Source organism: Macaca fascicularis, chromosome 9 (genome assembly GCF_037993035.2).
Source record: "Macaca fascicularis isolate 582-1 chromosome 9, T2T-MFA8v1.1".
Taxonomy (NCBI): Eukaryota; Metazoa; Chordata; class Mammalia; order Primates; family Cercopithecidae; genus Macaca; species Macaca fascicularis.
Genome location: NC_088383.1, coordinates 21933156 through 21940987, shown reverse-complemented (window position 1 = coordinate 21940987; position 7832 = coordinate 21933156). Strand labels below are relative to the sequence as shown.

The window sequence follows — 7832 nt, the reverse complement described above, 5'->3', positions numbered from 1 at the left end:
TCAGTGGAGACTGATGCAGACGGTGCTGTTTCTATTTCTTTTTCTTTTTTAGAGATGTGGTCTTGCTCTGCTTCACAGGCTGGAGTACAGTCCTGTGATCATAGCTCGCTGCAGCCTCAAACTCCTGGGCTCAAACATCCTCCTGCCTCAGTCTGCAGAGTAGCCGGGACTACAGGTGCATGGCACCATGCCTGGCCAATTTTTAAAACGTATATTTTTGGTAGCAATAGGGTCTTGTTATGTTGTCCAGATTGGTCTCAAACTGCTAGCCTTCAAGCATTCCTCCCACCTCAGCCTCCCAAAGTGCTGAGATTCCAGATATGAGCCACTCTACTCGGCCTTGTTTTTATTTCTTTTGGACTATTTATTTCTGATCATTTTTACTGCTCTTTTCCAAACTCTACATTCCCCATCCTCTTTGAAACTTTGAATCCTGATGTGGTTGGGTGGTGGGTTCTGCCTAACTTGTTAAAGAGTGACCCTAATGCGCCTGAAGTGGTTGGTTTCATTACATTAGGGTCTTTTGACAGCTCAGGGAGAAACTGCCACTCTGTAAACATTTATCACCTCTACTAGGGAAAAAAGGCCCAGGCCTGATTATAATGGGTCAGCAAGTGGAGGAGAAGATATTATTAGCTTCAGTGTCTTTGGTATTGGACTTCTTTTCATTCCTGCATTAATAACTCATAACTTATTGATTTTTTCCCTAATCTTTGTCAGTGATGTTGCCTTAAATTATAAAGGACAGTAATGCAATATTAGTAACAGTTCTATCAATATACTAAAAGCTTTACCTCCTCCTACTCCTTCATTTTTAATCAAAATAGGACCTTCCCTGAAGGATTGGGTTATGAGTACAATGAATTTATGTTGGTCTAGTATGCAATATTATGATTTAAAAGCATTTCTCAATGGCCAAGTAGATAAGGAATTATATGAAATTCTACAAATGCCAAGAAGTATTTCAGTGATTTACAAACATTGTCTGCCTTCTGTATGCATAAAATGTCATAGATTGGTGCCAGTGAACACACACATATATCTCAGGTGAGGATTGGCTTCAAATAACTTACTGGTACATTCTAGGAGAGAAAAATTAAAAAAGAACTTACATGAAATATTTCCTAAATAACACAAGAAAACTTAAACCTAAATGTTAGATTGGTTGGAGATATACATATACATATACAACCAATTGGAGATTATGTATATTTATATTATATATAATTATATATGTTGAAGATTTTATGAATATATTGGTTGGAGATTATATATATACATGTATTCTGATGATATATATGATCATCAGAATTCAGAGAAGGAGAACTATAGATTGAATGAAGTCAAAGATACAATATGAAGGAGAAGGAAGAATTTGGATAATTTAGATAGAGGGGAGCAGGGTGGGGAGAAGAAGAGTTCCAGGCATGGGAAATAACATCGGTAAATTAAAAAATAAGGACTAAGTGGTGGAAATTTATGGAAGGCCAGGATGACTTGAGCTCAGGGCTCTTGTGACATAAAAGACTTAGTGAGCTTTTTACTAATATCTTCAGTGTATGAATAAAGTTGATGATAAAGAACTTTAAGAATATGCAGTTCTCTGTACAGATATGAAGTAGCAATTATCTTCAAATTATATTGTTGCTAGTTTAAGTATTTTAGTCTGTTTGCCAAAATTGAAAGAAAATTATGAAATCACAACTACTTATATTTGCAAATACACTGGAGTGTCTGAAAATGACAAAAAGCACAGATTTACCTTTGACTTTGTACAGAGAGAACAGTGAGAATCTTGGCACTTGCTGGATTTTTAAGAGTTGCATGGATTTAATATAAAGACATCCTTTGGTGTCGACCTCAAAGGGATAGTATATGTGACTCTCCAGGCCACCTGTAGAAGGCAGTCTTCATTGTTCAGGGAAAGTGCTAAGCATTGATAAAATCCCACTGATATGAGATATTTCAAAACAATTTCTGGCTTGTTATTAGAACCAGCCAAAATGATTTTATTGAGTATCTTCTATGACCCCAGCAGCCTATGATAAAATATGTGAGACCTCTGATTCTTGATCTTACAGAACTTATTAGGAAGATGAGAGTATTCACTGGAAGAAAATTAGGAAATAAAGACATATACAAGGAGGGAATACTTGAAGGGGGTATAAGTGGATGTCTTTGCTGATGTTCTTTCTCTCATTTCCCTTTTCCTTAGGAAATTGATCTGTCATATTTTCAACTGCTATCTCTACTGGTGACTCAAATAGATATCTCTTCTGGATTTCCTACCCATACACTGAGCATTTTTGCATCATCCTAAACTTCAGATCTCCAAACCCAAACTGTCTCTCCCAACCAGATTAAGTCTCATTTCCTTTCTGCCTTTTATAGTACCCTTTTAATCACCCAGGCTCAAAATCATTGACTATTTCTGCATATCTGTATGTCTTTATATTTATCACTCACCATGGCCACTTATTCTGGATTGTTAGTAGATCAAGAGAATAGAGAGATTTTTAATCAAATGAGCCCAAATATGCAAAGCAAGTGTGGACGAGAGAAGGAAATGAAGTGACATTCTCAGGTCTCTTCCATGGAAGATACAGATGGTAGAGTTTTGACTTAGTGGCACTGAGATAGATCTGTTTCGGGGCAAGATAGAACAATGGGAGAGATCCCGGCTGGGTGTGGTGACTTAGGCCTGTAATTCCAGCACTTTGGGAGGCTGAGGTGGGTGTATCACCTGAGGTCAGGGGTTTGAGACCAGCCCAGCCAACATGGTGAAACCCTGTCTCTATTAAAAATACAAAAATTAGCCAGGCATGGCAGCGGGCGCCTGTAATCCCAGCTGCTTGGCAGGCTGAGGCAGGAGAATTGCTTGAACTCGGAAGGTGGAGGTTAGAGTGAGCTGAGGTCACACCACTGCACTCCAGCCTGGGTGATAGAGAGAGACTCTGTCTCAAAAACAACAACAACAGGAGAAATCCCCACATTCCTTGGCCTGAAAATGTATTTGTATATACATTACCTGTTAACTTCCTTAATATTGGTATATCAAATTTTGATAGAGTTTTGCTTTCAAAGTTTTAGAAAAGCTTAGCATTGAAAGGAATTTGCATCTTTAAATTTGCATTTTCTATCACTGTGTTTTGGTATCCTGGTGGGTTTACATGCAAAACACATCTATCTCCAGACTGTCTAATGTGCTATTGTCAATTAGTGGAATGAACTGTTATGTGTTGTGGGCTATCTTTCCCCGGTGGCATTTAAATAGAGATGGCATCGCTGTTTCAGATACTGAAGATGTGAGCCTAGCGTTGGGTAGGAGATTGGACTAGCTTTCTATAACTCATTCTAAGATTAGGATTTTCTAACTTTATAGTGATTCATAAGACAATTATTTCATAATGGATTTCTACTATTATATAGTGTGCACGTGATAAGCATACATTGATTTGGACTTTTTCTATGACAACTTGGAAGGCAGAAAGTTAAGCACTTAAAAATGACGTCCAAGGGTGGCAGAGTATTTATGGATTATACTATGATTGTTGAATTAAACTAAAATAAATACTACCTTGAGTTTATTTGTCAACATTTTTGGTAGGATGGAACTCAAGAGGTAGGGGCTGCACCTTTGAAGCACTGGGATTGGCATGACCATGGCATTAAAGTGATTAATTCCCTGACAATTAGCCTAAGTTTATAAAGTTATACAGTGTTAAGGGCTCAGGGTATCTCTCCATAAGCAAGATAGAAAGGGATGGAAATAAATACCATTTCCTTCTTTGAACTGAAGCCATGTGAGATAAGGAATGAAAGAGTATAATTTTAAGGCATTTGGTAGATACTGTTAAAAAAAGTTTCATGGCCAAACATACTTTAGAATTGAACTCCTGGGGTTTTCAGTCAGGTCCAATGTTCTCAGTGTGATGTTTTCAGATGCCTCCTCTACTCCAGGGAGGAAGTCAGAAGTTATTGTATGAAGCCTGAAAATGCAGTTCCTTTAGATCCTGTGCCAGTATCTCATCATCATCTTGGGACAAAGAATATGGTAAACATCCACAACTTACACAATAGAATGGAAGAATTCCTTTGAACCAGATTAACCATAGGGAAAATATCTGCATATCTTCATAGCAGCCAACACAGAGCTGTGTGTATTTAGCACTGACTTCAGACCTCACTTGGGTGTGTGTTCTTCCTCTGCAGGGCTTAGTTCTCCACAGGGAACTTCTTCACTCTAACCCTCTTGTATAGGTGGTCTTGTTCTTTTTGTTGTTGTTGGTGTTGTCATGAAATACTTTTGAAGAGTGCCAATCCTCAATAAATATAAAAGGATGATGGGAGAGAGAACCACTATTTTATGACTGCCTTAGTAATTAATAAGTGACCTAGGTAAGAATGGCCAGCAGGTGCTAAAATCAGTGAGTGAAAGATTATTGAGGAATAGAATATTCTCCAAGTGTCAACTCTTGGACTACTTAGTTACAAAGATGAAACACACCTTTATGATGGAGAATACTTTAAACCAGTGATCAAATTTAAACAATTTTTTTTTTTTTTAAGACAGAGTCTCACTCTGTTGCCCAGGCTGGAGTGCAGTTGTGCTATCACAGCTTACTGTAGCCTTGACCTCCTAGGCTTAGGTGATCCTCCTATCTCAGCCTCCTGAGTAGCTGGGGATACAGGCACATGCCATCATGCAGGGCTAATTTTTAAATTTTTGGTAGAGACAGGGTCTCCCTATATTGCCCAGGCTGGTTTCGAATTCCTGGTCTCAAGGGATCCTCCTGCCTCAGCCTCCCAAAGTGCTGGGATTACAGGCCCCTGTGCCTGGCTAAATTTAAACAATTTAACATCATTAGTAGAGTAACAAATTGACATAATTTACCCGTTGACTTATTCTCTGCCTGTCACTTAGCATTCCTCCCCACTATGTTCCACCTAAATCGAATCATGAGAAAACAATTAGATAAATCCCCAAATGAGGTGTTATCCTCTTAAGAAATACCAGTCATTATAGACCAGAAAGGCTGGGGAGCTGTTTAAAGGAGTTTGAAGAGATATGACATCTAAATGTAGGATGTGATCCTGGATATCATCCTGGATCAGGGAAATAGCTATCAGGGACATTTCTTGGGCCATTTGGGGAAATTTGAAAATGGACTATATAAGATAATGATATTGTATCAATGGTCAATTTCCTGAGTGTGATAATCATGCATATGTAAGAGAATGTTTTTGTTTTTGGGAGATTCATGTTGAAGCATTTATGACTTAATTGTCATGATGCTTGCTACTAACTTTCAAATGGTTCTCATTTATACATATAAATTATCTAAAACATGTATGGTAATATTTATTTAAAATAAAAATAAATGTTACATATGTTATATTCAGTATATTACTCAATATAACTATATATGTTATATTAAGTATATTACAAATATTTGCTTTGTACCTGCACATATACACGTTCGTGTATGCACATAAAGCAAATATGCCAAAATGTTGGTGATTGGTGAATCTAGATGAAGGGTATCTTCATCACACTAGTTTTGAAGCTGTTCTGCTGGTTTGAAATTTTTCAAAATAAAAAGTTAGGAAAAAAGAACTTTGTGTTAGAGATGAGGTAGATACAACAATCTTACAAGATTGTTGTAAGAATGATTGAGATGATGTGTATGAAAGTGCTTTGTAAGCTGTGAAAGTAATGTCTCTAAGCCTCTTTGTGTTTAGGATGTAACTTGTGCTGAACTATAACACCCAATGTTGTATTTTGGGTTGTAACTTGTGCTGAAGTACAACATCCAGTGTTTGTATTTTCTATGAATGACTATGGATTCATAGGGAAAGAGAAATTTAATCAGTGGCTTTATTAAGACTCATTTCACACATATGTAATTTAGAAAAAGAAAACTGAATCTGTTTCACTGAGATTAATATAGTTCTGCCCATGGCATATCTAGAACAGTGTCTAAATACATCTAACAAATAATAGGTTGTTTTTTTCAGTAAAGAAACAAAATTTCACTTACTTTTAATGCTCATTTAGCCAGTTGCATTTATGGAAAATCTTTCCCCAGAGGTTGGAAAACGAGCAAACAACAGCTTTAATATAAGTCAATAGAACATTAAGTAGAGAAAAGCTCAGAGTTGCATGCTGTGCTATTATCTTGTGATAATTTCAATTTAGGTTTCTTTTTAAGTATGCGTTCAGGATTTTACTGTTAGACTAAATGTAAAATGGAGTCTATGTCTGTGGAGTACTGACATGAACCTGGAGAGTGAACATTTTGCCCCTTCTCAGGGAAGCAGGCCAAAATATCTGTAAAATGGTGACATTTTGATCCTGACTGGAAGACAACCATGTTGAAAGAATGATAAGGAAGGGATTATGGAACAACAAACATAACTTGTCAGCTGGAAGAGACGTTCCTGTCAGGCAATGAACTTGACGAATTTCTTCAGCTAGTATAGACAGTTCAGGTGTAGGCTGTAGTTTTCATTGGTGGTGGCTGTGGGGTGCTACATCAGCCAGACTGACACTAGGTTGCCATCTTTCTCAGTGGGCACATGAGGAAATCATGAAGATAGCTATATTAGCGACCATTAAGTAATTATTCTGCACTAGGAGTGATGTTCAATGCTTTCTGTGTATTTTCTGTTAAACCTCACAATATCCCCGAGGTTGGTAAGAAATATTTCTAATATTCTTTTTTTTTTATAGATTAGGTGGACTCAGGTTAGATAACTTATGTAAGGTCATACAGATAATAGTGGCCAAGTTGCTACTTGAACCCAGGTTGTGTGACTCTAGAACCTGTTTTATAACCACCACGCTATACTCAACTGATTCTCTAAAGTTGGTATTTGAGAGAACAGATGAAAAAGATGTGAAGGCTTTTTAGCTATAGAGAGATGCGTTCTGCAATGATTGAGGAAAAGGGATTGGAATTACTCTCTCAACATAACATACTAAGAATAACTAAGCAATATATAGGACCCAACAGTTGTCAGACATTAGACAAGCAGCACAGACAGTGACCTTTCGGAGAAGGCAAACAAACGAGATTGTTGCAGCTTGCTGCCTGGAGAGAGTTCTAGGCTGAGGCACAGGAATACATATTATATTTCTAGACATGTAGCAGAGCCCAGGAATTACCCTAAGTTGAGGAACACAGTTCAGAGGTTGGAGAGGCTAAGGCTGCTAGAATTCACAAGGCCAGATCTTGGTTAGAAGAGACCTAACCAAGGTTAGGAGAGACAGAGAGGCAACTCTAGAGATCTGTTGAGTTTTCAGTGAGGAAACTCCCCAAGGCCAGAGAAAGACACAGGAGAGAATCAAGAATTGGGTGGAGTCATCCAGGAGCTCAATAGTAGTTTTTTTTTTTTTTTTTTTCCCTTATCACCCAGAGTGGAAAGACCCTGGTTCTCAGGGAACCATTGTCTCCTGGTGGGTCTCATGGTGGGGCCAAATTTGCCCTTGACAAAAGGTTCTTCTAGTCTTACTTGGCAGAGCTTAAGAGCAAGCCATGGAAGGAACAGGTTGTGTCCAAGTAACTTTATTGCACCCAACTCAAGCTCAGAAATATTTAAAAGAATAAAAAGCTCCAGTACCAACAAAGTAACATGTATATTTCTGAAATCCAATAAAAAGTACCAGTCATTCAGGTTGGGTGCTATGGCTCACACTTGTAATCCTAGCATTTTGGGAGGCTGAGGCAGGAAGATTGCTTGAGCCTAGCAATTCATGACCAGTCTGGGCAACATAGTGAGACCCCCATCTCTGGAAAACAATCTAAAAAGTAGCTGGGATTGGTGCGGCA

At 37.9% G+C, this 7832-nt stretch overlaps 1 protein-coding gene across 2 annotated transcripts in view; it reads left to right on the top strand.

Moving 5' to 3' along the window:
* Positions 1-7832, top strand: part of NEBL (nebulette) — a 377590-nt gene that overhangs the window by 50289 nt on the left and 319469 nt on the right. The gene's annotated exons all lie outside the window — the stretch shown is intronic.